The sequence below is a fragment of the Oncorhynchus mykiss genome, chromosome 28 (assembly GCF_057628025.1).
Source record: "Oncorhynchus mykiss isolate SJ-2025 chromosome 28, ASM5762802v1, whole genome shotgun sequence".
NCBI classification, from domain to species: domain Eukaryota; kingdom Metazoa; phylum Chordata; class Actinopteri; order Salmoniformes; family Salmonidae; genus Oncorhynchus; species Oncorhynchus mykiss.
Window position 1 is genome coordinate 29,022,855 of NC_143049.1, and position 24,692 is coordinate 29,047,546.

Below are 24,692 nucleotides of genomic sequence, written 5' to 3' on the forward strand. Positions count from 1 at the left end.
ATGACCTGGGGAATAGTTATAGGGGAGAGGAGGGGGGGATGAATGAGCCAATTGGAAGCTGGGGATGATTAGGTGGCCATGATGGTATGAGGGCCAGATTGACAATTTAGCCAGGACACCGGGTGAACACCCCTATTCTTAGGTATCATGGGATCATAAATTACCACAGAGATTCAAGACATCTGTTTAACAGCCAATTTGAAAGACAGACCCCTACACAGGGCACTGTCTCCAATCACTGCCTGGGATATTTCCAAAACTTTCTCTCTCAGTTCATATACTGCCTCATTTAGGTGTCCAGTTGAGCTTATTTTTAAACCTAAATAATTGTTTGTGCAGTATATTTTGTACCAATTGAGAACTTTGGTCTGATTCCCTGATATTTGGATCTCTGGAAAATCATTATTTTGGGGGTTTCCTGCCAGCTAGGGCCCAGGTCTGACAGTGTGCTGTGGGTGACAGCAGGCACAGGTCATTTGCGAAGAACAAGCATTCAACTTCTGAATTTGTGGAGACTAACACCAGGGGCTGAGGATTTCTCTAGAATAGTGGCCAATTCTTTTATATAAATATTGAAGAGCACAAGGCTGAGATTGCAACCCTGGTGAAGGCCCTGCCCCTGGGCCCCACTCCTGGTTGAATAATTCTGTAATTTTATTACCAATTTTTATGCTGCAAGTATTACCATTAAAAATTTATTTAACTATGTAATATGTTTTACCCCCTACACAACATTCGATAGAATCAAAGGCTTTTTGAAAGTCAATAAAGCAAGCATACATTTTGGTCCTGTTTTGGTGGACATGTTTATCTATCAGCGTGTATAGGGTGTAACAGTTGTGCGATATTTTGGTATACAGAACCAGTCAAAAGTGTGCACACACCTACACATTCAAGGGTTTTTCTTTATTTTTTACTATTTTCTACTTTGTAAAATAATAGTGAAGACACCAAAACTATGAAATAACACATATGGTAGTAACCATTAAAGTGTTAAACAAATCAAAATATATTTTAGATTTTAGATTCTTCAAAGTAGCTACCCAATGCCTTGATGACAGCTTTGCACACCCTTGGCATTCTCTCAATCAGCTTCACCTGGAGTGCTTTTCCTACAGTCTGAAGGAGTTCCCACTATCCTGAGCACTTGTGGCTGCTTTTCCTTCACTCTGTGGTCCAACTCATCCCAAACCATCTCAATTGTGGAGGCCAGGTCATCTGATTCAGCACTCCATCACTCTCCTTTTTGGTCAAATAGCCCTTACATAGCCTAAAGGTTTGTTGGGTCGTTGTCCTGTTGAAAAACAAATGATAGTCCCACTAAGCGCAAACCAGATAGTTTTGATGTCTTCACTATTATTCTACAATGTAAAAACAAAGAAACCCTTGAATGAGTAGGTGTGTCCAAACTTTTGACTGGTACTGTAAATCAAATTAGGCTTTTACCCATTGTGCTTATTAAGGAAGTTTAGAAGTCTTACATTTTTATTACTACAGAAAACCTTCCCCAGGTTACTATTTGCACAAACGCCTCAGGAATTGTTAGGGTCAAATGTATCTCTGTTCTTAAAGATTGGGGTCTCTCCATCTCTCAACCAGGTTTCTCTCCCTCCCTCCCTCTCTTCTCTCCCTGTGCTGCTGACAGTGTGCAGCTGAGAGCTTTTTTCCTCTGTTAAAGTAATTACCTCCATTAATATCTATCAGGGGATCACCATTTATTTAACAGCTGTTTCAGGCAGGCCTTTTAAAAGGGAAAAACATATCCTGTGTACCACACAGCAGAGTCTTGCTACTTGAAATAGCAGAGCAAACCTTAAATGCCTGAGACTGGTTGTGTTTACCATGTTTTGGAGTCGATGCTTAGAAAATAATTTTTCCTGTACTGCCACAGGACTTGTTGAGTATTGTGTTCACCCCTGGAAATGTGTCAGGACAATACAGAATAATTACCACATTGATGAAAGCGCTTGTTTTGCCAATATCCTTAATTGGTCATTAATTAGTGTAAGGAAAGGACGTTTGCTTCATGCTGGGTACCCATGCCAAACCCTCTCCACCATGTTTGGCTGACCTACTGATACCCTCCTGTTTGGTCTTGCCAATCCCCTGGCACACTTCGCTGCCTGCCGTGCCCGCTCCGCAGAGCTCTCCGGTGGGCATAAGCGCTGGCATGGCTTCAGACCCAGAGCCAGGATCAAATCAAACGGACAAGGTGGCATTGAGGAGTTGTTGTTGGATGCCCCTACTATAGATGTATTGGATGCCCTGCTATGGACGCCGTAGCTTGCTCCAACAGACCAATTTAATTAAGTGAACAAGCATCCACGTTCTGCTTGGGATGGATGGGATGGGATCAAGTGTTGCTGGGCTTAATGGTAGGAAAGAACTTTTATAATACAGTTAAAACTAAACAGAGAGGTGCGTGATTTAAAGTCTAAGGGCTTTATTCAATCCGTATCGTTGAAGTTCAGTGTTACATAGTGATTGAAATTTAAAAGCAGTAGCAAATCAAATTTGATTTGTTACATACACGTGTTTAGCAGATGTTATTGCGGGTGTAGCGAAATGCTTGTGCTTCTAGCTCTAACAGTGCAGTAATATCTAACAGGAATATCTAACAATTTCACAACAATACAGACAAATCTAAAGGAATGGAATTAAGAATATATAAATATTTGGGTGAGCAATGTCAGAGCGGCATAGACTAAGATACAGTAGAATAGGATAGAATACAGTACATACAGTGCCTTGCGAAAGTATTCGGCCCCCTTGAACTTTGCGACCTTTTGCCACATTTCAGGCTTCAAACATAAAGATATAAAACTGTATTTTTTTGTGAAGAATCAACAACAAGTGGGACACAATCATGAAGTGGAACGACATTTATTGGATATTTCAAACTTTTTTAACAAATCAAAAACTGAAAAATTGGGCGTGCAAAATTATTCAGCCCCTTTACTTTCAGTGCAGCAAACTCTCTCCAGAAGTTCAGTGAGGATCTCTGAATGATCCAATGTTGACCTAAATGACTAATGATGATAAATACAATCCACCTGTGTGTAATCAAGTCTCCGTATAAATGCACCTGCACTGTGATAGTTTAGAGGTCCGTTAAAAGCGCAGAGAGCATCATGAAGAACAAGGAACACACCAGGCAGGTCCGAGATACTGTTGTGAACAAGTTTATAGCCGGATTTGGATACAAAAAGATTTCCCAAGCTTTAAACATCCCAAGGAGCACTGTGCAAGCGATAATATTGAAATGGAAGGAGTATCAGACCACTGCAAATCTACCAAGACCTGGCTGTCCCTCTAAACTTTCAGCTCATACAAGGAGAAGACTGATCAGAGATGCAGCCAAGAGGCCCATGATTACTCTGGATGAACTGCAGAGATCTACAGCTGAGGTGGGAGACTCTGTCCATAGGACAACAATCAGTCGTATATTGCACAAATCTGGCCTTTATGGAAGAGTGGCAAGAAGAAAGCCATTTCTTAAAGATATCCATAAAAAGTGTTGTTTAAAGTTTGCCACAAGTCACCTGGGAGACACACCAAACATGTGGAAGAAGGTGCTCTGGTCAGATGAAACCAAAATTGAACTTTTTGGCAACAATGCAAAATGTTATGTTTGGTGTAAAAGCAACACAGCTCATCACCCTGAACACACCATCCCCACTGTCAAACATGGTGGTGGCAGCATCATGGTTTGGGCCTGCTTTTCTTCAGCAGGGACAGGGAAGATGGTTAAAATTGATGGGAAGATGGATGGAGCCAAATACAGTCTGCAAAAGACCTGAGACTGGGACGGAGATTTGTCTTCCAACAAGACAATGATCCAAAACATAAAGCAAAATCTACAATGGAATGGTTCAAAAATAAACATATCCAGGTGTTAGAATGGCCAAGTCAAAGTCCAGACCTGAATCCAATCGAGAATCTGTGGAAAGAACTGAAAACTGCTGTTCACAAATGCTCTCCATCCAACCTCACTGAGCTCGAGCTGTTTTGCAAGGAGGAATGGGAAAAAATGTCTCGATGTGCAAAACTGATAGAGACATACCCCAAGTGACTTACAGCTGTAATCACAGCAAAAGGTGGCGCTACAAAGTATTAACTTAAGGGGGCTGAATAATTTTGCACGCCCAATGTTTAAGTTTTTGATTTGTTAAAAAAGTTTGAAATATCCAATAAATGTCGTTCCACTTCATGATTGTGTCCCACTTGTTGTTGATTCTTCACAAAAAAATACAGTTTTATATCTTCATGTTTGAAGCCTGAAATGTGGCAAAAGGTCGCAAAGTTCAAGGGGGCCGGATACTTTCGCAAGGCACTGTACATATGAGATGAGTAATGCCAAATATGTAAACATTATTAAAGTGACTAGTGTTCCATTATAAAAGTGGCCAGTGATTCCAAGTCTATGTACAGTATATAGGGCAGCAGCCTCTAATGTGCTAGTGATGGCTATTTAACAGTATTTAACAGTCTGATGTAGAGGTCGACCGATTAATCGGAATGGCCGATTAATTAGGGCCGATTTCAAGTTTTCATAACAATCGTAAATCTGTGTTTTTGGACACCGATTTTGCCAATGTTAATTTTTAAAAATGTAATCTGTATTTAACTAGGCAAGTCAGTTAAGAACACATTCAATGACGGCCTAGGAACGGTGGGTTAACTGCCTCGTTCAGGGGCAGAACGACAGATTTTCATCTTGTCAGCTCGGGGGATTCAATCTTGCAACCTTACAGTTAACTAGTCCAACGCTCTAACCACCTGCCTCTCATTGCACTCCACGAGGAGACTGCCTGTTACGCGAATGCAGTAAGCCAAGGTAAGTTGCTAGCTAGCATTAAACTTATCTTATAAAAATCAATCAATCAATCATAATCACTGGTTAACTACACACGGTTGATGATATTACTAGTTTATCTAGCGTGTTCTGCGTTGCATATAATTGATGCGGTGCGGATCGTTGCTCCAATGTGTACCTAACCATGAACATCAATGCCTTTCTTAAAATCAATACACAGAAGTATATATTTTTAAACCTGCATATTTAGCTAAAAGAAATCCAGGTTAGCAGGCAATATTAACCAGGTGAAATTGTGTCACTTCTCTTGTGTTCATTGCACATCAGAGTCAGTGTATATGCAACAGTTTGGGCTGCCTAATTTGCCAGAATTTTACGTAATTATGACATAACATTGAAGGTTGTGCAATGTAACAGGAATATTTAGACTAATGAATGCCACCCCTTAGATAAAATACGGAATGGTTCCGTATTTCACTGAAAGACTAAACGTCTTGTTTTCGAGCTGATAGTTTCCGGATTCGACCATATTAATGACCTAAGGCTCGTATTTCTGTGTGTTATTATGTGATAGAGCAGTCTGACTGAGCGATGGTAGGTAGCAGCAGGCTCGTAAGCATTCATTCAAACAGCACTTTCGTGCGTTTTGCCAGCAGCTCTTCATTGTGCGTCAAGCATTGCGCTGTTTATGACTTCAAGCCTATCAGCTCCCGAGATTAGGCTCGTGTAACCGATGTGAAATGGCTAGCTAGTTAGCGGGGTGCGCGCTAATAGCGTTTCAAACGTCACTCACTCTGAGACTTGGAGTAGTTGTTCCTCTTGCTCTGCATGGGTAACGCTGCTTCGAGGGTGGCTGTTGTTGTTGTGTTCCTGGTTCGAGCCCAGGGAGGAGCGAGGAAAGGGACGGAAGCTATAATGTTACACTGGCAATACTAAAGTATTGGATTTTTAATGAATTTATTTGCAAATTATGGTGGAAAATAAGTATTTGGTCACCTACAAACAAGCAAGATTTCTGGCTCTCACAGACCTGTAACTTATTCTTTAAGAGGCTCCTCTGTCCTCCACTCGTTACCTGTATTAATTTGCAAATAAATTCATTTAAAATCCTACAATGTGATTTTCTGGATTTTTTTTTCGCATTTCGTCTGTCATAGTTGAAGTGTACCTATGATGAAAATTACAGGCCTCTCTCATCTTTTTAAGTGGGATAACTTGCACAATTGGTGGCTGACTAAATACTTTTTTGCCCCACTGTACATCTCCAATTGACTCAAATTATGTCAATTAGCCTATCAGAAGATTCTAAATGATGACATAATTTTCTGGAATTTTCTAAGCTGTTTAAACTCTAGTCAACTTTAAACTAAGTCAACTTAGTGTATGTAAACTTCTGCCCACTGGAATTGTGATACAGTGAATTTTAATTGAAATAATCTGTCTTCAAACAATTGTTGGAAAAATGACTTGTGTCATGCACAAAGTAGATGTCCTAACCGACTTTCCAAAACTATATTTTTTTTTAAAGAAATTTGTGGAGTGATTGAAAAACGAGTTTTTATGACTCCAATCTAAGTGTATGTAAACATCAGACTTCAATTGTAGGTTTTCCTCTTGTCGGTATTGGATAGGGTAGTGTGCAGTGTGGTGTCGATTGCATCATCTGTGGATCTATTGGGGCGGTAAGATGATTGAAATGGGGTCTAGGGTGTCAGGTAAGGTAGAGGTGATATGATCCTTGACTAGTCTCTCAAAGCACTTCGTGATGACAGAAGTGAGTGCTATGGGGCATAAGTTATTTAGTTCAGTTACCTTTGCTTTCTTGGGTACAGGAACAATGGTGGACATCTTGAAGCATGTGGGGACAGTAGACTGGGATAGGGATAGATTGAATATGTCCGTAAACACTCTAGCTAGCTGGTTTGCACATGCTTTGAGGACGCGGCTAGGGATGCCACCTGGGCCGGCAGCCTTGCGATGGTTAACACGCTTAAATCGGGGCGGCAGGGTAGCCTAGTGGTTAGAGCGTTGGACTAGTAACCGGAAGGTTGCGAGTTCAAACCCCCGAGCTGACAAGGTACAAATCTGTCGTTCTGCCCCTGAACAGGCAGTTAACCCACTGTTCCCAGGCCGTCATTGAAAATAAGAATTTGTTCTTAACTGACTTGCCTGGTTAAATAAAGGTAAAATAAAAAAAAAAATAAAAAAAAAAAATGTCTTACAACATCCACGGAGAAGGAGAGCCCGCAGTCCTTGGTAGCGTGCCGCTTTGGTGGCACTGTGTTTTCCTTAAAGCGGGCGAAGAATTGTTACAGGAATTAAATTCCTTTTTGTTTTATTAAACCAATTCAATTAAACACTGTCCACTCTTGAGAATTTTGTAAGACCCTTATTTGCATAAAATGGACAGAGACCAGTCTCAAAATCAATCAGTAGCGTTTATTCTCGAGAGTACTGAACACGATACAGTTTACCACAGGTTATAAACTGAAAATGACTTCATTAGTTTTCGAAATGTCCTGTCTCTTCTCCACCCTGGTACAAAGGCAGTATCTCAAGCCTTCCCACATTCGTTCCCACCAATTTAATATAATTTATGACCGAGCCAAGGTCTCCCTGTGTAGATAAGCATTCTAGCCAGTCTGACGATAAGTTCATTAATTTCTACCAAGGAACAGACAGTCATTGTTCTAATTCTTGATTATATTTACACACATTATATTCAGTACTAGGATTAAAAGAAAATTCATACATCTATATGGTAACATAATAGTATTCTGATTATTCAGTCCTGATTGAAATGTATACATAATTAGTCATTATTGATAAAAAATCCCTTAATGTTTAGGCAATAATTAAAAGGATTCCACCCTGTCACTGTAAAACATATGGACATGTGTTTGGATCATTGCAGACAAGGAACTGTGGCAGAGAACTTCTGACCACTGTGAATCTAATAGCAGGGAAGGAGGTCTCCCCACCCAGAGAGGACAACCATCTCAACAGCCCCACCTTCCAGAAGGAAGGGAAGGAGGTCTCCCCACCCAGAGAGGGGAGAAACCGTTGGGCTTGCAATAGATGGTGTAACAAATGGCAGGATATGATAAGCAAAGTATTGGGTGGATTGATAGATGAGAATTGTCTGTTAATTGAATAATTAGAATATTCCGCCCTGAAACATATTGTATGGAATTGATTAGAATGTATAAAATCATAATTAATAAATGTGTAGTCCTAGTCTGAATTAGGGTAAAACAATATGTCTTTATGGTATTTTAAACAGACTGTCTGAGCTTGGTGCTGACCTGACTAGAGATTTGGGAGAGAACTTGGAGTACGTCTCAAGGACAAGGTCACTATCTCTGTCGGCTGGGTAGTGAGACAGACAGTGTGTGCGTAGCAGGACATGTGTGTGCGTCTGTTTGTGTGGGTATGTGTGTATGTGCGTCTGTTTGTGAGAATGTGTGGGCGTGAGAAGTCAGTATAAAATGAATTGTTTTGTATTCTTGACTTTAGAACGTTCCCGTGAATAAACCTTTTTGACTATTTAGCTGGGCCTCCATCTGTTTCATTCGACCAGGATCTTACAAATTCTGGTTTGCAGACTGAGAGTAAATATAATTAAATTGGGTGATGTACCTGGAGAACATAATTCTCTTATCAGTTTCCTAAGAGCTAGAAGCATGGCAGCCCACTCTGTCGGCACCATTTTCCATGTGTAGAGACAGCATTCACTGTAAACACTGCATATGTTGGCTCAATCAGTAATTACCCTTACATTTCTAGTGCGCAATCTGTAACGCTACAGTAATACGGATTGAATTGAGTCCTAACTTCCCTTGATAGGAAGCACAAAGCATGAGTAAGAGGTGGATCAGACGATATTATAGGATACTTTTAACTCACACACCAATGAATATTCAGGTGTACTGTGGGAAAACAATACAAATGGTCACTGTTATTAAAGGTATGCTATGCCTAACAGTATCACGTTTCAGGTAAGACCCAAGTGCACATTGTGAAATAACAATGTTTATTGTAACAGGGGCAGGCAAACGACAGGTCAAGGCAGGCAGGGCTTGATAATCCAGAGTAGAGGCCAAGGTACAGGACGGCAGGCAGGCTCAGGTCAGGCAGAGGTCGGTAATCCAGAGGTGGAGCAAAGGTACAGGGCGGCAGGCATGCAGAGTGGTCAGGCAGGCGGGTACATGGACAGGCAAGGGACAAAAACTAGGAGGACAAGAAAAAGAGACACTGGAAAAAGCAGGAGCTGAGACAAAAGGCTGGTAGTCTTGAACAAACAAGACAAACTGGCAACAGACAGAAAACACAGGTATAAATACACAGGAGATAATGGGCGACACCTGGAGGGCGATGGAGACTCACAAAGACAGTTGAAATATCAGGGCGTGACAGTACACCCCCTTCCCCTAGGGACGCCTGGGCGGATACCTGGTTGACTGGGGTGCCTGCGGTGAAAGTCAGTGATGAGGGTCGAGTCAAGGATGTCTTTAGTGAGAACCCAGCACCTATCCTCTGGGCCATAACCCTCCCAATCAACCAGGTACTGGAAACCCCTGCCCCGTGGTCGAACCCTCAGGAGGCGTCTCACCTTGTATGCTGGCTGGCCATTGATGACATGGGGGGAGGGATGGGCCTAGAAACAGAAGACAAGGGGCAGACAGACATGGCTTTGACTCTAGACACAGAAAATATAGGAAAAATATAGAGGGTACGGGGCAACAGAGAATGAACAGCAGAGGGGCTAATGATCTTGGAGCGGGAGGGAAAGCCTTGGCTTCTGGGGGTGGAGCAGCATGCCAGCGCCTCAGGTTTGACCTTAGATACCAGTCGGTGCTGCGGAAGTGAAGCTGCCCAGGCCTTGCTGAACCCCTCCTGGAGGTCCTGATACTCTGCGGAGCGGTCCGGGGCAATTTCCAAGCCCCCAGGAAGACGTATTGGGGCAGGCAGAGCTGACTTCATGCAATGAGTGTGGCACCAGTAGCCCAGTCAATGGAGGGATTGTATCGCTGGAGCCAAGAGAATCCCAATAACACGGGAACCTGTGGAGACTCAACCAACAGGAATTGGATCGTCTCACTGTGGTTCCGGCACTTGTAGGTTGATGGGGGTGGTCTGGTGGGTGACCCGGCCTATAGAGCTCCCGCCCAGCGCTCTAACACCCATGGGAATGGAAAGGGGTTGAGTGGGGAAGCCCAGCTCGGATGCCAGGGTCACGTCCATGAGACTCACATCGGCCCCCGAGTAGATGAGTACCTGGAGAGACTTGGTCACCTCACAGCAGGATGGCGAGTAAGGGGAGAAGAAAAATTAACTTTAAGACCCACCAGTGTACTCACTCCAACGAAGGAGCTAGGTCTCTTGAAGGGACAGGTAGACACAAAATGACCGGCAATACCGCAATACTGTCTCTGCGTACTCGTTCGGCTGGAGACAGCCTAGCCCTGCCGAGCTGCATCGGATCAGGAAGAGGTGAATAGGCAGTCTCCGGAGGCTCTTGGAGGGACTCGGGTAAGCTCGGATCCTCTCGGGGGCGTAGACGCCGGGGACTTCCGGAGTTCATCAGATGCCAGGTGGGATCCCTGAATGAGCGATTGGGACTGCAATCGGACCTCTTTTCCCTCCTACGTTCCCGTAGCTGACCATCGATCCGGATGGTTAAAGTGATGAGTGAGTCGAGATCAGTCTGTAGTTCTCGGGCTCCAGCTCCTTCGATAATCCGTGCAGGAACGTGTCGAACAGTGCTTCCGGGTTCCATGTACCCTCCACTGCTAGCGTGCGGAACGCCACCGCATAATCTGCCACACTGAGGGTGTCCTGCCGAAGCAATTTCCGGACAGCCTCTTTCGGACACCGGAGCCTCAAAAATCTCTCTCACCTCCGCCAAGAATACCTCCAGACTGAGGCAGACGGTGGAGTGTTGCTCCCTCACCGCCATGGCCCAGGTGAGTGCCCTCCCGGACATCAGCCTAATAATGTACGGTATCTTTGAGCGGTCCGAGGGGAGTGAAGAAGGCTGCAGCTCGAAAACGAGGGAGCACTGGGAGAGAAAGGCACGGCAGGTTCTGGAATCTCCATTGTAGCGCTCCGGGGGAGGTAAGCGGGGTTCCCTGGAAACTGGGGTGATGGCGCTGCTACCAGCCGGGTTACTATAGAGGGGCTGGGAGGTTACAGTCGTGGTAGGCTGCATAGTAGGCAACCCATGGAATTCAAATCAAATGTATTTATAAAGCCCTTCTTACATCAGCTGATATCTCAAAGTGCTGTACAGAAACCCAGCCTAAACCCCAAACAGCAAGCAATGCCGGTGTAGAAGCACGGTGGCTAGGAAAATCTCCCTAGAAAGGCCAGAACCCAGGAAGAAACCAGGCTATGAGGGGTGGCCAGTCCTCTTCTGGCTGTGCCAGGTGGAGATTATAACAGAACATGGCCAAGATGTTCAAAGATGACCAGCAGGGTCAAATAATAATAATCACAGTGGTTGTCGAGGGTGCAGCAGGTCAGCACCTCAGGAGTAAATGTCAGTTGGCTTTTCATAGCCGATCATTGAGAGTATCTCTACCACTCCTGCGGTCTCTAGAGAGTTGAAAACAGCAGGTCTGGGACAGGTAGCACGTCCGGTGAACAGGTCAGGGTTCCATAGCCGTAGGCAGAACAGTTGAAACTGGAGCAGCAGCACGGCCAGGTGGACTGGGGACAGCAAGGAGTCATCAGGCCAGGTAGTCCTAGGGCTCAGGTCCTCCGAGAGAGAGAAAGAATTAGAGCGAGCATACTTAAATTCACACAGGACACCGAATAAGACAGGAGAAATACTCCAGATATAACAGACTGACCCTAGCCCCCCGACACAAACTACTGCAAAATAAATACTGGAGGCTGAGACAGGAGGGGTCGGGAGACACTGTGGCCCCGTCCAACGATACCCGACGATGCTCCCGCAATGCGTTTAAGGCTAGGTCGTGACGTTTGGCCACGACCTGGAACCCTTCCATCTGACCACGAAGCAACTCCTCGTGCTAACCAATGGTGGCTTCTTGGGAGAAGATGGCGTTGCGGAGCTGGTCCAAATTTGCTGGGTCAGTCATGGCCAGTTTCAGGTAAGACCCAAGTGCAGACTGTGTGAAGAAACAATGTTTATTGTAACAGGCGCAGGCAAACGACAGGCCAAGGCAGGCAGGGGTCAATAATCCAGAGTAGAGGTCAAGGTACAGGATGGCAGGCAGGCTCAGGGTCAGGCAGATTGGTCAGGCGGGCAAGTACAGGACAGGCAAGTGTCAAAAGCGAGGAGGACGAGAAAAAGATCAACTGGAAAAAGCAGGCGTTGAGACACAAAACGCTGGTAAGCTTGAACAAACAAGACGAATTGGCAACAGACAGACAGAAAGCACAGGTATAAATACACAGGGGATAATGGGAAGATGGGCAACACCTGGAGGGGGGTGGAGACAATCACAAAGACAGGTGAAACAGATCAGGGCATGACAAACAGTCAATGTTAGCGCCATTACCCATTCAGTCACCGCTCCAGCTGACATGCTTATGATTGTTCAGTTGGGTCGAAGCCATCAAGCATTTACACTAAATGATCAGTCACGATGGCTCTCTCCTGTTGTACTTCAAATTCTCTACATGCCGCCGTGGAGGAGCATGAACGCCTCTCTCTGAGCTTCCTGGCAGTACCAATTACCTGAGGTCGAAGGTCAAGATCCCATACATGGCTCACTGGCGGCTCCAATTTGACACTGCGCCAGTATGCTAATTCACTGTCATGGTGATTGTCAGACTGCAACTCCCAAATGAGGAGACTGACAAGGGAGGAAAGAGGACATGGTGTTGGGGATTATTATCCACACAATATGGTTTCTAACAGGAGTTTACACAAGCAGCGTCCAATTTCCAACTGGTGATTACTAGGAATTAGGGAACGTTTTGATAAGGAAGTACGCATGTCACACTGTCAAACCTCAATACAAGTACATCAAATACATTATGTATTACACAATTACTGTACCCATTTTATATTACGAGAAAGAACAGAACTGAAGCTAAAGGTAAAATAGGGACAGCTTTAATTACTATTTTAAAGTCAGCCCTTGTCAAAACCACATCCTCACCCACTGCTACCATAGAGCTACGGCTGCTATTATAGCGACACTTAGCTTCATGTCGTTAATGACTTGTGATTGGGACAATTAGGACATCGGACTAATTAATGGCAAGAAAAGGCTGTGTCTCTATGAGGGAGGAAGTACTGTCAGAGCTCATTGTTGAAAGCAACATGGCGGATGCATCCTGAAGACTCTGGTCCTGAAGGGTGTGTGGAGGCTGTTGTTCCAGCCCACCACTAAGTACAGACCTGAGCCTACACACACAGTGGAGCTCTCCAGGAGCCGTCGGCCACCCCAGACCTGCAGAAGATACTTCTGGTCCCAGTAATCTGTGAAATGTTGTGACATGCATATTTGAATGTTTGCTTGTGTATGCTATTTCTGAGCTTACCTCAGTTATCTTTTGAATCAGTGTCTGCAGAATTACTCAATGTTAACGTAAAGAGGCACATTTTCATGGTCACATTTCAGTGTGCAAGTGGAATTTTACTGAGGGACCCAACTGTACCAATTTGATGGTGAGCAATTTCCTCTGAAACCACATGCTATTTCACTGAGCAATAAAATGTCAAGGAGTTTTGCTTCAAACTAGGTCCTAAGAGCCCAATATGTTCAATACAATGTTTTGAATACATACGTGATTAAAGGTGGATTTCTGCTAGAACCTGTATGGATAAAATCTATCTGGCAAGGACAAAATATTTATTCTCATTCTCACATTTGTGACACACCAATAGGTGTTAATGGGTGTTGTAAAGTTTTCCACAACACATACAAGTGAAAAATGATTATAAGTTAACTAACATTGAATTAAGAGTGCTTGAACCTCAATCTCCATGGCACCCACGCAGTCCTGCATCATTAGTTTTGGCTTAGAAGTTACAACCTCCTACACACACTACCCAGGGGGTCTTTATTTCATACCTCTATTCTCTCTGCAAACTTTTCTTTTCACATTTAGCAGCTCATTTGTGGACCTAATAACCTAGCGACACATTCTCTCTAAGGGGAGTTAATTATTTTTCACTGAGATTAAATCCTTCTCAACATTGCTGGGCAAAGAGAGGACACTGATCGCAGCAGAGATAGATTGAAACAATCTGAACTTTATTGATGTTGACGTGAAGGGTGACTGGTCAGTTATGGTATTGACCTACAGGTAGCATGTGAAAACTACACTGTTTCTTTGACTTCATACTAGGGTTGTCTTGAATTGCATTGTGGTATGTGGTATGATCACCTGACTTCTGTCTCCTTAGGAGCTTAAACAGCACCGACTTGCTGGTGTCAAACATAGGTCACCATCCCAGTGGATTGGTCAATATTAGGAAATGAGCATCCAGCAACGTGGTGAAATAAAGTGAAAGTACATACTCTGCTGTTCTACTGCACGTGCAATGATGTCAGAGGGGATAAAAACTGTTTTTGTTGTTTGAAGTAAAGTCTTTGTTGTTGTAATATCACAAACGGACGTGGCAGTTTCACATATAATTTCCTAATTACAATCAGGAAAGGGGAAGTTGTCTGGAATGCTGCATGAAAGAGGGAGGGAGAGAGGATGTATGTCTGGGTTGGGAATGTGAATGGCCGTTGGATCCTACCAGATGGAGACAGGATTGAGCCTCACTGCAGGAACAGAGAACAGGGCTTTGGGTCTGGGTTTGAACTTAACCTCTAGTGACACCCCATCCCGGATCCGGGAGCGTAATCATCGACTGACACGAATTAGCATAACGCAACGGACATAAATATTACTAGAAAATATTCCTATTCATGAAAATGGATAGTGAAATATATTGAGACACAGCTTAGCCTTTTGTTAATCACCCTGTCATCTCAGATTTTCAAAATATGCTTTACAGCCAAAGCAAGACAAGCATTTGTGTAAGTTTATCGATAGCCTAACATAGCATTATGTCCAGCTAGCAGCAGGTAACTTGGTCACGAAAATCAGAAAAGCAATCAAATTAAATCGTTTACCTTTGATGAGCTTCGGATGTTTTCACTCACGAGACTCCCAGTTAGATAGCCAATGTTTCTTTTTTCCAAAAATATTATTTTTGTAGGTGAAATAGCTCCGTTTGTTCTTCACATTTGCCTGAGAAATCGACCAGAAATTGCGGTCACGACAATGCCGAAAAATACTCCAAATTAGCTCCATAATATCGACAGAAACATGGCAAACGTTGTTTATAATCAATCCTCAAAGTGTTTTTCAAATATCTATTCGATAATACATCCACCGGGACAATTGGTTTTTCAGTAAAAAAAATGGCTACCTCTGTGTTTTACGCGAGAATCACTCTGAGAGCCATCAGGTGACCACTTACACAATGTAGCCGCTTACGGGTATTCTTCAACATAAAGGCGTAAAACTACGTCACAATGTTGTAGACACCTACAGTTTGAAACTTTAGAGTGTTTTCTATCCTAAGCTGTCAATTATAGTCATATTCTAGCATCTTGTCCTGACAAAATATACCGTTTACTTTGGGAACGTTATTTTTCCAAAATTAAAAATACTGCCCCCTAGTCACAAGAGGCTGATTTCTCAAATACCAGTTCATTAAAGAAATACTTGGAAAAAGTAACGGAGATTTATAAAGTTTTTCTGGACACAGTAGTTTTCCCGGAGCATTAGTGGATAGGAGGTGGAATGTATACACTCTTAGAACGAAAGGTGCTATCTAGAACCTAAAAGGGGTTCTCCGGGTGTCCCCATAGGAGAACCCTTTGAAGAACCTTTGTTGGTTCCAGCTGGAACCCTTTTGGATCCAAGTAGAACCGTTTTGGGTTCCATCCCTTTCCACAGAGGGTTCTACATGGATGCAAAATAGTTTTACCTGGAACCAAAATGGGTTCTTCTATGGGGACAGCTGAAGAACCCTTTTGGAACCCTTTTTTCTAAGAGTGTATGTATTTGAAGAGGTGGAATGGTAGAGGCCATTCACTGGTGGAGACAGCATACACTGAGAACTAAATGGATGTGCTGATACAGGAACCAATTCTGAAGTCTGTTCCACCACCTTCAAAATCCCAACATAGCCCCTGAATATGAATATGTGCATAACTTTATTGCCCTTTAGTGCAAGTGTGATATGTTTTCAGAGCCATTGACTAAATATTGTCATATTAAAGGTGGTCATTTAGGGCCCTATTCCTACTTATGAAATTACACCTTTCTTAAGCACACCTTTCCTACACAGTTTTTAGTAGTTGGTTTTCAGACTTACCTTATGCAGGTTCGTACCAGGCTTTGCAGGTGTGGTTACCTTGCACGCGCTGAATAAATGTTATTCACCTACTGAAAACCCTCCCACTTGCTGGCCAACAGATTTTCTCCTGGATTTTCATTCAATAGGGTTTATAGTACATTTATCTTAAACCATCCCTTTAAAATACGTTGTACTTTTTAGTTCGAATTTTGTCAACAGACTCACTAGAATATATAGAGAGAACAGGTTCAGAATATTAGGGATCAATGAAAGAAAGCCTTCTAAATATATGCATATTCATCTCCATTTCAGCTCCAATTGGTAGATAAAAAAATACTTTTATCTTGTGGATTATTTAGGGTTAGGAAAGTGTTTATGAATCATAAAAAACTGTTTTGGAGAGCCTTTAAGCACAAAAGAAAGAAAACAGTGGCTTGATTCATTCTGAAAATTGCCACATTCAGCTATTTAATCCATGTTACTGTTGGAAGATTAGTGTGTATATATAGAATTATAATAGTTTACAATAGTTAGTTTACAATAGTAGCCTTGTCTATTCCCTACACTAACCATGGAACTGTGTGCGTCTGGTTCAAACTGCTATGGCTTGCTCTGCCCTCCGCTTCATAACGATTTAATAAGCCTACACGTCTTTTTACACATTTTTTTTAATCAACTGTTACTAATGATCCTCAGCAACAACCACATGGCTGTGACGTTGTTTACAGAGGAAGCCAATGAAAGTAAACAAAGCAATGTAATTAAATGGAATGATAATGTAGGCTATACCAACTGAATGGAAGTAACAGTAAATTGACAGTTGAATATGTGTGGTTATTAGGCTACTGACAGTCGATACTGATAGTGACTAATATTTAACACGATAGAGATAGGAAACAGAGAAAGCTGTGGTAGCATATAATTAAGACATTCGAGAGTGCCCATTGCTGTAAGTTGAAAGGCCATACAATTTAAATTCTGCGTAATGGAACAGCTATTCCCATGCTTAGGTTCAAGGTCAGAATACACGTAGAGAGAAAAGTGCATAAAAAGGGAATTCCTTTGCATTTACGTGTGTTTAACTCGGTTCGGAATCGGCCCCTTGGTGAAATGTTTTAAATCGGCTTAAAAATTAATTATGGAGATGCTGCTCTCTTTTAAATAGTTAACATAAGACATAAGAACATATTAAATAACCAATTTGTTATTGGTTACTGTCTACTATTTCAAACAAGTATGTAAAATAATTTTCAAATAATACCCTTTCATGGAGCGACTACCCTTATCCAGAGATGGCAGCGATGGCATTTTAATTAACTCAACAGCTTACCCCATTCACAGAAGTGGGTGTTTGTTTGTGAATTTTTTGGGAAAAACTTTTTTTTGGGGGAAAAGGGAATTGTGGAGAGATTGCATTAACACAACAAAAAATGCTTTGTTTTTCAAACCAGTCTGTTCATTAATTATGAACAGGGCATGAGACTTATGGATTTTCTCTAAAAGTGTTCAGATATAGTTGAGTATCTTGAAGTCACTCACATATATACCTAGATTGTAGGTTAAATGATTGTCATAAATATGATTATTAAATAAAACAAATGACAATTTAATACAATTTCCCTAAAATGTATATAAAACCTGTCTAAACCTATAATGCACAAAACATTATTCATGTGTTATTTTTCTACTCATCAATACATCAAGCTAAAAGGCATATGATCGCCTTAAAGAATATACACAAAATCACAGGAAAATCTATTTCAAAATCAAGTCACCCCAAAATATATTAGGGCTCTACTCAATCCGTATCGTGGAAGTTCAGCGTGACAGTACATTTGAACCAATGTTCCCGCGTTATCGGAGACTGCATTCATGGTAAGCGCTGCATGTCGGCTTAATCAGAAATGACCTTTACATTTTTATCGCATAATCTGTAATACTTTAGCGATACAGATTGAATAGAGTCCTAATTTCCACCAAAACCTTTCCTATTATCCCCCAGTTCATTGTTAACATACTTAATATAACAGAACTATAACCTGTACACCATGATTGCATTCATCTGTCTTTGAACAGTGCATTGCAATTTCCACTGGTCCAAAAGATGATAATCAATGAATGATTATCAGTATGCACCTTGAACTGAACCATGGAAACTTCAACACACAATCTCTATCAATTCCAGCAGGGCAGTCAAAAAACTAAACCCCACATTGCAAGCCACTGTTTTAGAAATAGCACTGTAACTATTTGGTGCCCGGCACAATTATTTCAGAATAATTGGCTTGGGAATATAAGGTAATTACTGCTTCTAGATAATTATAAATGTTCATAATAAAGGTAATCTTTCACTCTGCAATTACGTGGCCAATCAATGGTGTGAAGTAGACATTGGTCCTCTCCTTCTCTTCTCCCCCCTCCGCTCTACGGTGGTCAGGTAAAGCATGGGTCATATTCATTAGAGCACACAGTAGAAAACGTATTAAAACATTTTGCAACAGGAAATGAAAATGACAATTTCTCATTGGACTAGCCCAAGTAGTATCTTCCTGTTTCAATACATTTTCTTCCGTTTTGCGCCTAATGAACATGGCCCTGTTCTAGCCTTTAGCAAACTGGATTAACAGCTTGAGGCAGCCCCCTCTTAAGCACGTACAGTGTTGGCCTGGTAACCATTTTGATGCAGTCGATGATGGGGCAGATGCTGAGGCAGAGAGTGCAGCCGGTACAGCTGCCAGTGATTACTGGGAAATGGGTCTCAGGGTCAAACGTAATAGCCTGCAAAAGAAGAGGAAGCAGAGAGAAAAAAAGCTATTACATTAGAGCAATTATCGACTCTCCATAGGAGAGAGGACTCATCCTCTCTATCTACTGGGTGGATGGAGAGAGAAAAAAGAGAACAGAAAAAGATTAGTCTGCAACATGACCACAGTGGTTTAGCAGCATCCTGCCATGAGAACAGGTGAACAAAATCACTCAACTAGAGACTACAGGAAGGAACAGTGTTTTACTGCACCGTATGAGTGTATCTCACTCAAGTTAGAGGATAGTTAAATAAACAATACAAGAGTGCTACATTCAAGCTGAGGGGACAAACAACACAGTCTATTTCCCAAACAGAGCACCAAATAAGCAATAGGATGCCAATTGACTTTTGAGAAAAACCACATTCACAGTAGGCTAGGCTGTGTGTGTGAGTGTGTGTATATGTGTACAGTATGTTAGTACCTGGTATCCTGAGTTATTGCGCACCAGTGACTCCTGTGGCGGGCCGGGCGCAGTGCGCGCTAACCAAGGTTGCCAGGTGCGTGGTGTTTCCTCCGACACATTGGTGCGGCTGGCTTCTGGGTTGGATGCACGCTGTGTTAAGAAGCAGTGCGGCTTGGTTGGGTTGTGTATCGGAGGACGCATGACTTTCAACCTTCGTCTCTCCCGAGCCCGTACGGGAGTTGTAGCGATGAGACAAGATAGTAGCTACTAACAATTGGATACTACGAAATTGGGGAGAAAAAGGGGTAAAATTCACAAAAATAAAAATAAAAATAAAGAATGGTCACAACATCCCTTCATTAGAAACATATGTACTATCATAAACACTAAAGCAGAAGTCTGAAACTGTCAGCACGCGAGCCGGATTTGGAGCTTGAGACGATTTATTGCAGTCTGCCGTTGTCTTAGAAAACAAAATAAAGACATAACAGAGTGTTATTTGTAATCCAGGCAGCCCTTCTCTCACCTCCACAGCAGGGACTAGTGTCGCCCACAGAGTTGCTGTTGGCGTCCTTCCGTTTCTTCTTGTACTCAGCCAGGACCTCTGTCTTCTCCAGGAGGTAGGGGCCGAAGCTGAGCAGGCTCTGGGAGATAGAGAGGGACAATGGTGGAATGGTAAAGATACTTATTAGAAAAAAGAGAGGGTCATTGTGTCCAAGTAAGCAATGGAATGAAGAACTTACGTACCAAAATATTTTTATATGGTGGTGCAACTTCAAACAAATAGAGGGGAAAAAAATCAACAAGGGCTACAGCACTCAAATCAGCATTGTCATACATCTCACAGCATCGCGTCGGAATTTATGTTTATTTTCATAACCTGGCCTAGGTTACCTGCATTGATGCCCAAAATGATTAATTAGCATAATCACTAAGCAAAACAAAACAAACCAAACAACACTAGCCACTACAACTGTCAAAAACTGTGTTAACTTACATGGCTGTGCAGTTTGCACTACCCCACACCTAGCAACATCTCTCTTTGTAATTAGCTAGCTACGTTGTTAGCGACGCTAGCTAGTTAGCTACGATGTTAATGATACTAGCTAGCTGATATACAGTACCAGCAAAAGTTTGGACACATCTACTCATTCAAGGGTTTTTCTTTATTTTGACTATTTTATACATTGTAAAATAATAGTGAAGACATCAAATAACACATATGGAATCATGTAGTAACCAAAAAAGTGTTAAATAAATCAAATTTTAGATTCTTCAAAGTAGCCACCCTTTGCCTTGACAGCTTTGCACACTCTTGGCATTCTCTCAACCAGCTTCACTTGGATTGCTTTACCAACAGTCTTGAAGGAGTTTCCACATATGCTGAGCCCTTGTTGGCTGCTTTTCCTTCACTCTGCGGTCCAACTCATCCCAAACCATCTCAATTGGGTTGAGGTCGGTGATTGTGGAGGCCAGGTCATCTGATGCTGCACTCCATCACTCTCTTTATTGTTTAAATATCCCTTACACAGCCTGGAGGTGTGTTGGGTCATTGTCCTGTTGAAAAACAAATGATAGTCCCATTAGGTGCAAAACAGATGGGGTGGCGTATCGCTGCAGAATGCTGTTACTTGAACTCCGTGAAGCATTTATTTGGGCTGCAATTTCTGAGATGCTGTTACTCTAATGAACTTATCCTCTGCAGCAGAGGGAACTCTGGGTCTTCCTTTCCTGTGGCGGTCCTCATGAGAGCCAGTTTCATTATAGCGCTTGATGGTTTTTGCAACTGCACTTGAAGGAACTTTCAAAGTTCTTTAAATTTTCCAGATTGACTGACCTTTCCGGATTGACTATCTTAAAGCAATGATGGACTGTCATTTCTCTTTGCTTATTTGAGCTGTTCTTCCCATAATATGGACTTGGTGTTTTACCGAATAGGGCTATCTTCTGTATACCACCCCTACCTTGTCACAACACAACTGATTGTCTCAAACGTATTAAGAAGGAAAGAAATTCCACAAATAAACTTTTAATAAGGCACACCTGTTAATTGAAATGCATTCCAGGTGACTACCTCATGAAGCTAGTTGAGAGAATGCCCAGAGTGTGCAAAGCTGTCATCAAGGCAAAGTGTGGCTACTTTGCAGAATCTCAAATATTAAATAGATTTAGATTTGTTTAACACTTTGTTGCTTACTACATGATTACATATGCGTTATTTCATAGTTTTGATGTCTTCACTATTACTCTACAATGTAGAATTAAGTAAAGAAAACCCTTGAATGAGTAGATGTGTCCAAACCTTTGACTGGTACTGTACATAGATGCACCATTGAAAACATTCTGTCAACTGCACCGCCTTGTCTTTCCAAAGGGTGGTGCGGTCAGCCCAAAGCATCACCGGGGCATGCTGCCTGCACTCCACTACATTTACAGCACTCTGTGTCAAAGGAAGGCCAATAAGATCATTAAGGACCTCAGTCACCCGAGCCTCGGACTATTCACTCGGCTACGGACTGTTCACTCTGAGTCAGTACAGGTGCATCAGGGCCAAGACAAAGAAACTAACTAAAAACAGCTTCTATTTCCAGGCCATCAGACTGTTGAACTGCCATCACTAGCCGTCTACCAGGTGATGTATAACACACACACACACACACACACACACACACACACACACACACACACACACACACACACACACACACACACACACACACACACACACACACACACACACACACACACACACACACACACACACACAGCTAATGCTGCCGTCCCATGTTATATAGACATTAAACCACTGGACACTTCCCGTCTTTCACTGTATTTTAAATACTGTATTGTCGACATAGCTCATTCTAATATTTTTACTACTGTACATTGCATTTTACTAACACTGTTTATACACACCGCATATTTATTTACACTACCGGTCAAAAGTTTTTTTTATTCTTTATTTGACTATTTTCTGCATTGGGAATAATAGTAAAGACATCAAAACTATGAAATAACACAAATGGAATCATGTAGTAACCAAAAGTGTTAAATAAATCAAAATATATTCGAGATTCGAGATTCTTCAAATAGCCACCCTTTTCCTTGATGACAGTTGCACACTCTTGGCATTCTGTCAACCGGCTTCACCTATAATGCAGTCTTGAAGGAGTTCCCTCATATGCTGAGCAGTGTTGGCCGCTTTTCCTTCACTCTGCGGTACAACTCATCTCAAACATCTCAATTTGGTTGAGGTCGGGGGATTGTGGAGGCCAGGTCATCTGATGCAGCGCTCCATGACTTTCCTTCTTGGTCAAATAGCCCTTACACAGCCTGGAGGTGTGTTGGGTCGTTGTCCTGTTGAAAAACAAATGATAGTCCCACTAAGACCAAACCAGATGAGAGAGCGTATCGCTGCAGAATGCTGTGGAAGCCATGCTGGTTAAGTGTGTTAAGTCAATTCAAAATAAATCACAGTGTCACCAGCAAAGCACCCCCCCCCCCCCCCCACCACCATAACACTTCCTCCTCCATGCTTTACGGTGGGAAATACACATGCAGAGATCATCTGTTCACCCACACCGCGTAGCACAAAGACACAGTGGTTGGAACCAAAAATCTCAAATTTGGACTCCAGACCGAAGGACAAATTTCCATCGGTCTAATATCCATTGCTCATGCTTCTTGGCCCAAGCAAGTCTCTTCTAATTGGTGTCCTTTAGTAGTGGTTTCTTTGCAGCAATTTGACCATGAAGGCCTGATTCACACAGTCGCCTCTTCACTGTTGACGTTGAGACTGGTGTTTTGCGGGTACTATTTAATGAAACTGCCAGTTGAGTACTTGTGAGGCGTCTGTTTCTAAAGTTAGACACTAATGTACTTGTCCTCTTGCTCAGTTGTGCACCGGGGCCTCCCACTCCTCTTTCTATTCTGGTTAGAGCCAGTTTGAGCTGTTCTGTGAAGGGAGTAGTACACAGCGTTGTAAGAGATCTTCAGTTTCTTGGCAATTTCTCGCATTGAATAGCCTTCATTTCTCAGAACAAGAATAGACTGATGAGTTTCAGAAGAAAGTTTTTTGTTTCAGGCCATTTTGAGCCTGTAATCGAATCCACAAATGCTGACGCTCCAGATACTCAACTAGTCTAAAGAAGGCCAGTTTTATTGCTTCTTTAATCAGGACAACAGTTTTCAGCTGTGCTAACATAATTGCAAAAGGGTTTTCTAATGATCAATTAGCCTTTTAAAATGATGAACTTGGATTAGCTAACACAACGTGCCATTGGAATACAGGAGTGATGGTTGCTGATAATGGGCCTCTGTACGCCTATGTAGATATTCGATTAAAAATCAGCCGTTTCCAGCTACAATAGTCATTTACAACATTAACAATGTCTACACTGTATTTCTGATGAATTTGATGTTCTTTTAATGGACAAAAAATGTGCCTTTCTTTCAAAAACATGGACATTTCTAAGTGACCCCAAACATTTGAACAGTAGTGTAATATATATGTAGAATATATATGAAATTTAGCAGATGCTTTTATCCGAACCATACAGTCATGCGTGCATACATTTTATGTATGGGTGGTCTCGGGAATCAAACCCACTATCTTGGTGTTGCAAGCACCATTCTCTACCAACTGAGCAACAGAGGACCAGAAAGCTCGCTACGTTGTTAGTGATACTAGCTAGCAAATTAGCTTAGGCTCCAAATAGAACAAGCTAGCTAAGTAGCCTCTAGCAAACTCTTTAGTCCAATGCCTGACTAATGATGCTAACTTGTTGGCTTGCGAGATTTAGTGGTCTACCGAGGCCTGCTAGCTAGCTAGCTAATGTTAGCTCGCTAATTTGCTAGCTGGCATCGCTAATGAGCTCGCTAGCTAGCTAGATAACATCTGTTGCTTGTCGTGGTGTAGTGCAAACTGCAAAACCACGCAAGTAAATTATGTTTATGACATTTGTACTGACTATTGTTGTTTGGTTTTGCTTAGTGACATTGCTAATTTATTCTTCTTGGTATTTAACTATGCAGTTAATGCTGTCATGTTTATGAAAATAAATGAGTCCCAAGTTCCCGCAAGATACTGCGAGAATTTGCAGACTCATGGATGCGGAGCCTGAGAAAGATACAATCACGGTTCAGGAGCCAAATGGTAAACTGATTTCAATGTTTAATTCAAAGTTAATGTGTGGACAGAGAACTCAATTCTCTCTCTCTCTGTTTTACCATTTCCTTTTAAGTGAAAGTGTAGACTAAGAAAACTCCCTTGCCCTCACGCACAGACACATCCTAAATCCTGAAATATATTCACCTCGTCTA

General features: G+C 42.3%; 1 pseudogene; it reads right to left on the minus strand.

Moving 5' to 3' along the window:
- Nucleotides 1-18,508: 18,508 nt before the first annotated feature.
- The window catches only part of LOC110508200 (dihydropyrimidine dehydrogenase [NADP(+)]-like), a 170,285-nt pseudogene continuing 164,101 nt past the window's right edge, over nucleotides 18,509-24,692 (minus strand).